Source organism: Netta rufina (assembly GCF_964035555.1).
Source record: "Netta rufina genome assembly, chromosome: 2".
Lineage (NCBI taxonomy): Eukaryota > Metazoa > Chordata > Aves > Anseriformes > Anatidae > Netta > Netta rufina.
The window spans coordinates 148872523-148886587 of record NC_140124.1 but is presented as its reverse complement, the minus strand read 5'-3'; the positions used below and the strand labels follow the sequence as shown (position 1 = coordinate 148886587).

Sequence of the window (14065 nt, the reverse complement as noted above, 5' to 3'; positions counted from 1 at the left end):
ATTTCCTCCTTAGTCATCCAAAAGCAGAGTAAGCTGGCTCCCACGTGAAGTACAGAAAGAGTAGGAAAAAAATGCTTATCAGGGAGATTATTTTTCTTCCTAGTACTTTGTTATTTAATTTTTAAGCAGGGCAAAGGTCAAACAAAACCCACCTGATGCTGGTGTGAACACAACGCTGCTCAGCACGAGATAAAACAGCACAAGGAGCACAGCTGAAGGAGTTTCTCTCTGCAAAAGGCTGAGTGGAAAACAAGGGACGGTGCCAGCAGTGAGCATCGATTCACCACCAGGATGCTGGCACCTCATGCCAGGGAGCTGAGCCGAAAGGCCTCAGAAATAAAAAGCCATTGCAGGCTGTGATTTGACCTGATGGCTTTGAAATTGCTAATGTAAAAAGGAGGCAATACAATGATTGCTTCCTGCAAAGCAGAATGGGTGAAGCTTCAGGATCTTAAAAACAATGCTGGGATAACCAGGAAGATGGGTGTGAGGTTTCTGTCCTGCTAGGGAAGGACCAGTCAAGTTCATTTATGTTTCATAAAAATAAAAAAAATTACAAAACAGTACTTTGTTTCTGAACTGGGTTTCACACTGCAGGACCAGGAGTCCTGGCAGATCCTGCTGGGATGCCCCTCTTTTTTGAGGGTAACCCCAGCTCCAGGTGGGGGTCCCGGACCCCACAAGCAAGTATTTCCCTTCGGGTCCATGGGGCAAGACATATACCCTCCCCTTGTATCCCAAAGCTCAACCAGTTGACTTCTCCCAACCTTTAGGGAGCCTCAGCTCACATCCTCCCAGATAACCACGTAAAATGGCAGAGATTGAAGGACTCTTCCTTGGAACTGGCCACTGCCCAAGAGCAACACCAGCGCTGCCAATCCAGCCATCACCCCTGCCATTCAGTGCCTCATGCCAGGGCACTGCAGTCAGGTTTTTGCAATAGACCATGGCTTCCACTTGGCCCCAAACGCCAACACCACATGGGTGCTGCTTCCTAGAGCAGAAGGCAGCTCATCCCTGCTGTAACTTCCAGAAAACCCTTCCAGAAGCCCTCACCTGCCTCACCTCACAACATGACACCTCCGCAGCAATCTGACCTCATGGCAGGTGTTTTCTGGGTTGCAGGGCTCTTCTGCAGCCCGAAATCAGCAAGCAGGCTGCTTTGGAGATGATTTAAACTTAATTACAAACCCCTCCTGCTCACATACAGGGGGGGTTGGTGTGTTGCAAGTCCTGACACCTTTAGTGAAAGGCCCCCTCCCAGGGCCTCTCGCAGCCTCGGGATGCCAGCCAGCTTTGGAGGTTTTACATTTTAGTGGCATGAGGCAAATTTCACTATGAGTTCCTCAGTATTAATCCACATCACACTGCTCAGCAGATGGGAGCCCACGAAAACAGCCTGTCGACACCTCCGCAGAGCCCTGCAATGTAGTATGAGGGATTCAGTAGCCAAGCTGACATCCTTGCCTTGCTGGTTGTAGCAATATTGCATCTGGTGGTATTTCACTGTTTCTTCCTAAGGACAATCTGGAGCAGCACCGTGAGCGTGTGGATAGGCAGCCAGTACTTACTGGGCATGCTAAATCAGCAACTGCAAATAGTCATTCACAGCAAAAGCAAAGGTCACAGTAAGGACGAGTTATACCCTGAAAGTAATCGCTGCGATGCTTTAGTCAATGGAAAGCACCAAGAAACATCTTGAAGTAATAAACAGAGGACCATTCAACACATGCTAGCACAATTATTCCAGACCTTAAAAAAAAAAAAAAAAAAGAGTGAAGGGGCCACAAGCACCACTTGCCCCCCAGCTTGTTTTCCTCGAAATCCGCCAGCAAGGACAGGGAAGGAAAGATTGAAGCAAAATTTCAGCATCAGCAGCACCTCCACTTTCCCCAAGTGATGTCCTGGAGCAAGAAGTGAATTCAAGGATTTAAGTTGTAAGTATTTTTTATAATGACAAATGGACTTCTGGCACCCGAGATAAGAAACTTCTAACAGCACATTTACTCCCCCACACCCTTGAAAATCCAGTTTGCTGAAGTGGTAAGGTAGTCACCCACAAACTGAAAGCTGCAAATAGTTTCAGCCCCAATTCCACAGAACCGGGAGACATTTTTAGAAGCAGGAAACCATCAAGCAAGAGACAGAGTTTGTAGATTAAATCCTCTTCCTTTGCTGAGCTTCAATACACTCAGCTCACAGAGCCATAAAGAAAGTAAGACTCCACACTAAAAAATCTGCATTGTCAAATTTGTTTTATAGCTTTGAGGGTTTTTTTTTCCCCTTTAACCAACAAATACTTGCAATTCTTGTATTTGCTGCCAGCTGTGAAAGACTTCTGCAAACCTGCAATTTCAGTGTTCATCTGTGCTGGGCACTGACAAATTCCTCTCCAGTGAGAGTGCGGGGTTAGTCATGGCAGGAGCATCTCTGCAATGTGCCAGGGCTGCTTTTCACTCTCACGTAACCGCGGGTAAAGCCGACTTAGCACAGCCACAATTTTTATATTGCTGTTGCAATCTCCAAATCAACCATGTGCTTTTGAGACACACCAACTTGCACACCCATATACACTACCCTCATAATAAGATAAATTGAAGCTTTTTTTAATTATTATTATTAATTAATAACATGCTTCTGTCCATAGACACGCATGGGATGGATGCAGAGCAACACAATGCAGTGTAAGCAGCACGCCCAGTGAAATACACCAAGTGGGAGCCGTATCCCAGCTCTGCCAGGCTCCCTTACCTGTGCCACCTGCACACACAGCCAGGCTCAGGTGTGCATAGTCCCACAGCTCCCACAGGACAGGCAGGACTGTGTTTGCAACAGGCAATGCAGAATGGAAGATTTGGGTCACATCCACTGCAGCTTTGCTCCACGCCCAGTGCCAGCGAGGACTCATCCAGTGCGAAGTGACACTGGGGCTGCTCTAAATGACGTGTGGTGGACAGCTTTTGGCCGGTCTCCAAACAGGCATCTGCAGAAGCACCAAGGTGACTGCAGCACAGGAGCAGAGCAACAAACAGCCTGATTCATGGGGCACACTTGAGTACCACTGGTACTCCAGAATCAAAGCCTACGCCCTGTCTTGCACTGCAGATGCACAAAGAATCCAGTATACGAGCGGTGATCACGCTTACTTTGCTCTTTCAACAAAGAGGAAACTCAGGGAACTCCCTCACATCAAATTATAGAGATGCTGTTCCTGAAAGGCTGAGCAACAGGGCTGGGAGGAGACCAATAAACACATTTTCCACATATGCTCTAAGTCTTCTGCAGGTGTTCCAGGCTCTAATTAGGTCTTTTTTTTGGCTCGGAGCTCCTCGTTATGTACAAAAGATAAAGCTCATGCTGCTGCAGAACACTGCTGACAAAGAATCTTTTCACATCCTACAGTAACAAGTGGAGAACTGGTTTGCAACTTCACTATCAAACAGCTCACCGCAAAAGTAAAAAAGGAAAGGACCTCAGATATCGACCGTGTTTATTTAAATCGTAGTTAGAAAGCTCACACTTCCAGTGATCTCTCTATCTTGGGTGCCTTAGAAGTTTTTAGGAGCTAGTTAATGAAACACCAGGAATTTCTGTGATCGGGAAATAACCAACAGAAATGGGCCAAACAACTTTCCAGACTTTCACACAGCGGGCACTGCCAACCCTTTAAAGTTAGTTCAGGTTAAGGAAGGGAAACTATCAGCCCTGAATGAATGGCTGAGATCCAAGTAATGGAGGAGCCCAGCCTTGGTTTTTCAGTTGTTTCTGAAGCCAGAGCAGAAGGTGAGGAGGCTCTGAGCAAAGCCCTTGCCTGGATGGAGGAGTAGCTCCTGAGCCCAGACACCAGAGCTGGGGCTGCTCGGCGGTGGCATCCACGGCACGCCAAGCTCCAGGTACAGGTCAGAGCCTCAGCGAGAGCAGAGTGAGGCTCTGCAAGGCCTTGTGAACCTCAGCAGAGTTTAATTGGGGTTGGTAATTTGCTTCTGTGTGCTGAAGGACCTAAAACTAGGGGAGGAGAAGAAACCTAAATGCTACCATACACAACGGTATCACCCTGCATGTGTGGAATGGAACAAGAAAATATATTTCTTGGTGACTTTACCAGAGACACAGATTTGGTGTCACTGGAGGAGTCAGCTGCAGAAAACAAACTTCCTAATTCCCTTTCTTCTCTCTCAGCTACCCGAGAAAGCTGCCTTCAAACATATGGAAGAAGCACGTCACTAGGAAAAAGAAATGCGATTATTTTCCAGCGTATTTTCTAAGCCATTTGAGACAGATTGCAACATGCCAAGTGAGTGATGGGAATTCAGCAGGTCAAGCCAAACACGGAGCATCCTGGCACGTGGGGATGCCTCTGCCCCAAACCCTGCAGGCCACCAGCTCAATGCAGAGCCCTCCACAGAGCACAAAACACAAGCAATGCACATGACCTTCCCCAGCTCACTGTTACGTTGCTGCTTTCACCTCTCTGCAGTTAAACTCTGGTCTCTATGAGAGGCACAGTAAGCACTCAACTTTCCTGCTAGGTAAGGCAAAGAACCTTTTTATTCTCAATCTCTGTCTGCCATCTCAGTCTGGCCTACAGGTCTCACCAAATTCAAGAGCTTGTCAACCAATTTTGTTTCCCCGCACACACTCTACCCCCAGCTCCATTTCCTTCCTTTAATCTGATATAAAATTGTGCTTACAAAGCATTAAGATTAAACTTCTAATGCCTCACACACACTGATGGGAACGCAGAAAAAATGTACAGTACAGCATTTTCAGCACTTTCCCTTTAGCACCTCTTCTTTGTATACGAGAAATAAATAAACCCAGAAGAGCTAACTTTTCTCCCCCATTCTCTATCTATTTAAAAAAGCATTCTTTGCATCAGCACACATGAGCAGATTCTTCCCAAAACTGCCAATGCAATTGTCAAAATTAGGATTTTGACAGCAAGCTGACACCCCCAGAGACCAACAGAATGATCCACTTCTGGTGTTTAAGGACTTTAAAAAAAGAAAAAGAAAAAAAAAAAAAGCTCATCACCTTCAGAAAAACATCTAAGTCACTGTGATTATAAAAATGTACATTTGGTAATCATCACTGCAATTACGGAGTTATCTATGTCTGTATTGAATGGGAATCATTTTAATTTTGAAATTTAAGCCATCTCCTTTTTATAGGATAAATCATCCTCTAAATGATGCTATTCTTCAGCAGAAATACTGTTACATTAAGATGAGAAAAAATGGATTAAACACCCATATCATCACTTTGAAATTACGGGACGAAGCTTGATAAGCAGGTTCACACACATCTGGTGTCTGCTCCAAGTTACAAATATGCCAAGTAACTGGCTGAGTGTCCGGGGGCGGTCCAGGAGGAGGAATAACGAGCCATAATGATGAGCCAATAAAGCCACCCCTTTTCTCAGCTGTCAAAACTTTCAAACATTTTCCCCACATCCCTCGCAGTCACACCCAGTAGCTCCCGCGTGCCCTAAGTGTGCAGCACCAGGCTGGGTCCCACAAGAACCTCAAATATTCAAATATTTGAAAAAAACTTTCAAATACTGTCTGCGTCCTAACGAGGAAAAGCCATCTCAGAGCACGGTGCCAAACAGTTGGAAAGGTCTTACCTTTTAGCAGAGGCTAGTAAGGAAACAAAATGATTCACTTCCTAAACATCAGGAAACCCAAATGGCTGGTAAATGAGAGAAACCTCTACGTACCTGCTGGACATGACGACTGCTGCACCAGAACAGCTCTGCGAAAGGGAAAAAATATCCTTCTGCCTTGAGCAATAATCGCTCCGTCTTGAGAAACCGTATTCCAGTAAGGGTGGCGAGTAACTGCTCTGCTATAATCCTCAGGACAGACATGCTTCCTTCCCAAATTCAGTGACCCAGGAAAAAACAAAGAGCAAGAAGACAGTAGGAATTTCCCAACGCTTTTGTCTGCAGCTGATGTTCTTCAGAGGGTTTTGTGGGTCCATAAATCCCATGATCCTAAAAATCCTTGGAAGCTATGGAAAGGACTGTGCTGCTGGGCTCCTTCAGATGTTATTCCAGAGTGGTGGAAAGCACGGGGCTGGGACCTTTGGAGAGAGGAAAGGGAACAGCCATTATACGACAGCAGCCACAGGGACGCAGAAAGCACATGCTCTTCCTATGGTGGACCACCTGCCTTCCTAATTTCCAAGAGAAATGTCCACCCACAGCTGGTAGCATCACACCGTTAAGAGTCTGGGCCAAGGTGGAGGGAATATCCCGATGTTAGGATCAGCTGTATCCTAACCCTGACATCTCAGATCTCAAATAAAATAACCTAATTTACACTTCCTACCAGCTACAGCACACCGCCTGCCTCCATGTCCAAATAAAATACAAACCTCTCAGCAAAGTGGCTCAAAATACCAAGGAATCAGTCATAAAGATTCTAGTCATTTGACTGTATAAAACCATCGGAATTCTTTTATTTTATTTTCCTTTTAAAATCTGATATTACTAATTGTGCTGGGAATAAAGTTGCTGGGATTTTTGTTTGTTATTGTAAGATAGGAAAACTGTCACACAAACACAGCCAGAATTGCCAGGCCCGGAAATAATGCCTAGCCAGCAGTGAAAGGAAACTCAAATAACTCTCTGCCCAACATTGCTTTCTAGTTCATTTGTAATAAAAACAGCAGAGAGCAGCTCAGAGCCAAAAGATTTTTTTTTTTTGCTTTGTTTTAGCTCTAGCAGCACAGGAAAGGTGATATCATTGTGTAACGTAACCAAGAAAATGAGTAATCAAAGTGCAAGCAAATAGATTAAATAGCACAGGGTTAAATAAAAGGTGTGATAATAATTTGTTTTGCTAATTGTGTCAATAAAGTCCTATCTCTCCTCAAGCAGCTGAAACGTCACCAGATGTAAAAAATAAGAAATAATGAAGTGAATAATTAAATGAACAAAAGACATAATTTTTCCCCTCTTTAAAGTGTTGAAGAAACTCATGCTTATTTTAAATAAAATTCCACTCACTTTGATCATATTTTCATCACCTTGAGTATGACACCTGCCTTTAATCAATACTTTGTCTTACCAGGGAATACAAAAAAAATTGCCTTCTCTGCAGGAAAGATGCAGTCTTAACAGAACCCAGGCTAACCTGAGTCACAACTGCCACCAATGGGACTGATAACGCCGTAACCCGCTGAAATCCGGTGTCTTCCCAACATGTTTAGGTTGTGAACTACAAGACTTAACACACTTTGCCCACTTCTCCCAGGAGTTGAGCCTAACGGTTCTCACTGTCAAATGAACAAAACCATTGTTTTCCCATTTTCTTCTACTCTCTCCTTCCTGCAAAGCCAGCTGGGTGGCAGAAGGACCCGAGGCTATGGAGGACCAACAGGCAGGCGGACGCGTGCTCTGTGCTTTTACAAAAACGTCCATCCCTTTCTAGTTAGGCTGTGAGGGTTGGGACAACTGATAAACCAACAACACTGATGATTAATGCTCATTTTAAGCATCTGCCTTCATGAGATGGCAGATAGGACTAGAGGGAATGGCCTCAAGTTGCGCCAGGGGAGGTTCAGGTTGGAAACGAGGAGACATTTCTTCTCAGAAAGAGCAGTCAGGCACTGGGACGGGTTGCCCAGGGAGATGGTGGAGTCCCTGTCCCTGGGGGTGTTCAAGGAAAGGTTAGACTTGGTACTTAGGGACACGGTTTAGTGGGTGAAATTGGTGGTAGGGGGATGGTTGGAGCAGATACCTTGGAGGTCTCTTCCAACCTTAATACTTTATGATTCTGTGATGTGCTCACCACCTTCCACTCCAGGCTGTGAGGACAATATATGAGGCTGTCCCAGGTTGGAATGTGGATGGAGATCAAACACTCTTGTGCCCAGAGAAAAACCTGGGAAGACTATTTTCCAGTTCATTCCAAATTGCCCTTAAAATCCACCAGGTCATTATAGCTATCAGCACTCCACCTGCTCTGAAGACCCTACCTCCACCTCCAGCTCTGTCCCTTCCAGGCTTTCAGCAGCCTTTTGCTGCTCTCCTTGAGCCTTGCAGTTTGCTTCCAAGCATTGCCTAACACCAGCAGGTCTCGCCCTAAATAACTGACTGAAGGTCATGCAGCTGGCTGGTAGCAAAGCCCAGCAGTACGTCTACATATTGCAAGTCACGGTCCAGCACTTGAGAAACACATTCATCCTTCTCATCCCCTGATGAAGAATAACTCCACTTTTTGCAGACAAGGGCACAGTTCAATCACCCACACGGAGGAACAGGACGCGCTGAACATGTGTTCAGCTCCAAACAAGTAAGGTTTCGGCTGCAAAAACAGACAGCAGTGCTCGGAGCCCACAGCTCCTTCTCAAGGACAGCAAGGAGGAGTCACGAGTTGAAGGAAAACAGCAGCAAGCAAAGAACTACGGAGAGTGCCCAAGGAGAGCCCCAGATGATTAATAGCCCAATGAAAAACAAGTTAGAAAGACTCGTTGCTAATTAAGAAATGCAGGGGAAAAGAGAAAGGAATAAGGAGTTTCACTTGTTAAATATTTACCACTAGAGTCCCAAGTGCAATGTCTCGTTTTGAAAAACAAAGGGTGTTTTTTGTTTTAAGGAAAGGGCTGTTTTCCACTTCAGCATGCTCATTACAAACCAACCACATGAGTTAAGTGCAGTGAGGGACCTGTTAAGCCTCACTATCTGATGTAGTAGTAATTGCAGTGGTAACTTTATTATGGACATAAAAACAAGCAGGGGTATTTGTCTCCACTGCTCCCATCCACCAGGCAACTCAGTCAACACATGCCGAGCTCACCCCTCCAAAACACAGCATCAGCATCCTCAAATGGTTTCACTACATTCCTGTGCAGAAACACATGTCCACCTGCAGAGTCTCCTCAAAGTCAACATTAACCAGCAGAAGAAAGGGGGGGAAAAAAGGAAAACAAAACTTCTCTATTTTTCTAGATATTCTCCATCCCGTTTTAAGCAAATGGTTGCAGGTACAAATGCTGGAAGTCAGCAATGCTTGTGGTGTGACTGAGTTTAGCAAGAGCTGTCACCACTGGACAGAGTTCTGTCCCCCTTCTCTCCTTCGCCCCTGCCCTTGCTGAGGTCAGCTCATGCACTCATCAGATCCTTCAAGGAGCAGATACAATTCACCACCATTCATAGCCCAGACACCAAAGGGGAATGGTTTCCTCCCAGTTTGGTAAGCTGAAGGAGACTCAACACCAGCGCTGATAGAAAGAAGAGGGCAGGATTAAGTTTAGGCTGTCCCTTGCAACAGCATGCAGCCGGTGAATCAGTTCAGGTCACCTCTGAAATGTCTCCTCATTTGTTACCACCCTGCTCTCAAACTCAGAATCCAAAAAGAGCTGCAGACTGAACCTGGCAGAGGATTCAGTCGCAGTATCAGGGGTTTCCAGGTCAACAGGGCTTGTGCTTTTCATCAGTGAGGAAGCATGCAGTCTGAGCTTGTTTACTTCATGGAGTCATGGAAGGACAGCAGTAACAGTGTGCTTGTCTACCCATCACATTTATGTCCTTATAACAGGTTAACTAACACAACCCTTAAACCAAAACACTTCAAATATTCTGTTGTGCTTCTCCCTACTACCACCAAAATCATAAAGGCTCCTTTTCCCACCTCACTTAGTAATGTCAAGTTCTTGGAGTAACCTGACTCATTTTGATGGCTTCACAAGGTGGTCTCTAGAGAGAGGCTTTTGCTCCTTGATCACAAAATGTGGCCATGGCTGGGCTGTGATTCACGAGGGGAGGGCACTTTGCTGATGCTCCAGCAGCCTGCTCCCAGGTGAAGGCACACCCAACTACCAGTGCCAGGCAGGAGGAGATGGCTTCACTTTGCTCATTAGCCCCAAAAGTCAGTAATTTTGCCTCTGTGCATCACACCAACATACCCTCACATGGACTGCAAAAGCCACTGTTTGTATTACATAGAATCATATAATCATTAAGGTTGGAAAAGATCTTCAAGATCATCCGATCCAACCATCATCCTACTGCCAATGTCACCCGCTAGTGTCATAGGAAAACAAGGTAAAGGCCACAACTGTTTATCATGTCCCACCCTACATTTTTTCATTCAAACTGTCTTTTTAAGTCAATTCATTCAAATTCATTCAAAATTGACTTTTTAAGTCAATTCCTTTCTATGAACACCAACCAAAAGAGGCTGGAAGGTGAAAGACAAGCACATTGTGGATCCTCCAGCAAGACTGGAATCTCCATCCTACACTCTTCACAATGACAAATCATTTGATATTAAAAAAACAAAACAAAACAAAACAAAAAAAAAAAACAGCAAAACACTTCCAAGAACTACTGATTCTTTTAATAGTTCCACATAGAAGTGCACTCTTTAAAACATACACTTAAATGTTCAATTTTAGGTATTATTACACAAATCCTTCCCTTTCACATCCATTCAGGACTCTTCACCCCTACTCAGTACGGATCTGCCAACCAACCTGAACCAACACCCCAGAACAGACCGAGGGACACTGGTTTTAGAGCCCAAGTTTTCCACACACACAATGCATGTCAGAATTATACAATTTTAAAAATATTCCAAATGAGTACTACGAACAGGGACACTATTTAAAAAACACTGCTGAGCAGCAGTGTTCTTCTAAGCCTGAAGGGGATTTAACATAAAAAGCACAATTTTATGCAAATGCCCCACAATCTAACATTCTAAGTATCTAATGTCATCTTGATCATTTTTAGGGTGAGATTTAATAAGCTTCTGCTCCATCTGCACCAGCTGACATAGCTGAATCAAGAGAAAAATGTTAGTGTTCCCTAATGGGGACTGGAAGGAGATATTCCCCTAATAAAAGGAAGACCATTGCATAGAAAAGACCAAAGGAAGGAATTGTAAGGGAAATATTAATTAGCCTTGTTTTGCAATATTCAAGACAAGAATGTTTCCTCAACCTAGTAGATCACAGCAGCAAGAAAAATCATTTTATTGCATGTTATGAAAATCACCTCTAATAAGGAAAATAGCATTCCACACTTCCTCCTCTCTGCAAAAGGTGCCCTGCAATGCATTAGAGTGTCATTCTCAAGAGATACTGAACTGCTTGACCCAGAAAAAAAGATAAAAGACTATTGAAAAATACAAAATCTATCAAAAATGACCATTTCGGGCTAAGTTCCATCTGAGATGCAATCAGGCTCCCTGTGTAGCAGGAACAGACACCCAACTGCTCAGTGATGCACCAAAAGCATGGCCAATGAACAAACTCATTAAAAACCTTTTTTTTTTTCCGCTTTGTTTCAGAACATCTGTGCCAGAGCTCAGCACAAACCATCCCTCTCCTGCACTTACAGCTGTAGCTGGGTGTGGATGATGAGAGGGGAGCTGCAATACACTTGCCCTCCCTCCAGCTGCCCACTCCCTTTACACAGAAGCAAGGACATTTCAGTTCCCAAATGCTGCTGGCGTGGGATATGTGTAAGGGGAAAATCAGTCTTGTACACCTGATGCACAAGGATACAAAGCAAGGGACAGCAATTTGTGTCTCCTGCTCTCTCAGGACTGTGGATTCTGGCTTTAAAGCTCTTTTATAGAAATGCTGATCCCCAGGCTGAGCTTGCAGAGATAAGCTGTGCCTCTTCAAGTGGAAAAGGAAATGGATATTTTTTTGCTTGTTTGCTTTCTGCTTTAAATAGTCTCTGATCGAAATCAATAATCTCTACCTATCAACTCCTAAAATAAAAGATCCGTGCATCGACATGAACGGCAACTGGGAGGAGGAAGGGCCTTCCTCTGCCAGCTTGGTTGAGCAAAGCACAGCAGCTCCAGGGGAACATCTCCCAGCACTCCCCTACATACTACTGGCCACGCTGTAAGAGCAATTGCAGACTTTACAGCTTTTTCTTCAGCAGATGAGCGGAGGAACCCAAGGTCCAGGTCCTGCAGGAGAAGTGGAGCACAGCCACACCAGTCCCACCTACATCTCATCTTCTGTGTTTTATGGGGGCCTCGAGAGCTACAGGAGGGCATGGCACCTGTTGCAGGTTGTGCAGTGCTATGGACCGAAGGCAGTGGAAAAGGACATGTGAGGGCGTCGCACTGCTTGCTGTCAGTACTTCGCACAACTCAAGCCATCACACTGTTTTAGAAGCGAGCAAATGCTTTTCTTAACACCTTTCTGAAAATCTACAATGGAAAGCAATGCCTGCTGCAGCTGAGCAAGGACAAGGAGTGCAATACTTTGTAGGATGCCAGTCCTTTTCCTTCATTCTTCATGTCTACTTTTTGTTCTGCTCTTCACACTCATTTTGGTCCTACACACACATCTTAGGACAACCATATCTGATGGTTGTGTCTGTATCTCAATCCTGCTCAAACTAGTGACTGACATAGCCGGACATCTCACAAACCTGCATCAGTCTGAAGTGCAATGAAGTGTCTGTAGGTTCATCCTACTGAGAACACCACAGAGAGACCCTTCACAGGGAGGCTGCCGTACACAGTTCAACAAGTAAAACATGCAACAGTGACAAAAGCACTTCCACGTCAGCACCACTGGGGCTTATGCTTCTGCTTTCTTTGGCCCACTCTTCCTTTCGGGACATTTTTCCAAACTTAGTGGGGCAAAGGCAGTGTTTTCCTCAATGCAAACCACACCTCCAGAAGCCAGTACAGCTCTATGAGCAACATCCTTTTGACAGGAAGACCCTGGGCTGACGGAGGTGCCAGAAGCCACAAATATTGTTGCTGATTTGGCTTACGGAGGGGGACTTCAGCTGTGTCTTACAGGAGGGGTCTCCCATGGCTTACACTGCAATAAAAAAGTTATGTGATGGGTGTAAAATGACTGAATTCGGTTTTGCCTTGGTAACCTCACAACTGAGCCAGGAGATGCTCGACAGCCCATACAGATCACTGCTACCTGACCATCAACATACGGGGATCATACAGCAGTGCTTCTCCTCCCCACTAAAAGGAATTGGAAGGGCTCATGTTTGTAAAGATGTTACAGTGTTACCAGCACTTCTTTCTACCATTCAATGTATCCAGAAAGAGAAGAATGTCCACTTAGAACAGTTCAAGCTACCAAAACACATTATCTACCTACATATCTGAAGCAACAACCCCATTGGGATGAGGCTGCCTGGGGCAATAGCCTGAGCTAAGTGTCACATCACCCCTTACAGAGAAGAAAGGGGCTTGGAATTCATTATTCTGAAAAGGCCTGGGTGACTCTCCAGCTCTGAGCATGTTACAAGCCAGTGGGAGGCAATCACTAGCCGTGACAAAGACCCAAATCACAGATCAGGCACGATAAAGAGTTCAGCCGCACAGAAAAGCCCTTTTACGTGAACACGGCTAGAGAACAGCCCTCCCGAACAGCTGACTTCTCCGCTTGCAAAAGAAACAAAAGGCACTTCTGTATCTCGCGCAGATGCAATTACTTTGGAGTTTCACTTATGCCCAGCGGAGTGTGCAACAGCTATAATAAAGGCGCAAGGACTGGACGGTGATCACGGTCCCCGTCCGACGGAGAAAAGAAGCTACAGATAACCCTGAGCGGGAGCCTAATTAACACACAGGCTCAGCCTTTTTGGCTTTTTAATTCCGTAATTCTTTTAATTCCTTACGACAGAACAGACATTTGGTATTTACCCGTCCGCTGGCACTCGCCCAGGTTTCCATCCCTGCCCCTCTGTTCACACCCAGGCGGGCACCACTTCGCCTCCCGCGCTGCCGGCGGGCTCCAACAAGAGCCTCTTTCTTTCCTCGGGTCCCTTACACAGAGGCACGTGGCAATAAGGAAACCATCAGCTCTCCTGCCAGCCGGTGTCTAGCCCCAAAGGCCTGAAAAGAGCTCTCACAGGTACGAGAGGGAGTTGCTGCTCCATCTCCAGGGCCACTGGGTTGCATCTCACACAGCCTGGTGTGGGGGTTCTCCACTGGGCACTGCTGCAGGTACAAAAATAATCCTTCTGATCACTCTATTTTGGTTCTTTATGTTAGACCTATTCTTTAAGCATTCAGGATTTGCTTTGTTACCATAAAGGCTCAAAGCATGCTTTATA

General features: G+C 45.3%; 1 long non-coding RNA gene across 2 annotated transcripts in view; it reads right to left on the bottom strand.

The window, feature by feature from the left end:
• The window catches only part of LOC311207080, an 88708-nt gene that overhangs the window by 38762 nt on the left and 35881 nt on the right, over positions 1-14065 (bottom strand). For both annotated transcript variants that reach the window (XR_014618249.1, XR_014618250.1), the window contains exon 2: positions 5720-6084. This is a non-coding gene — a long non-coding RNA (uncharacterized lncRNA). The remainder of the gene's footprint in view (positions 1-5719; positions 6085-14065) is intronic.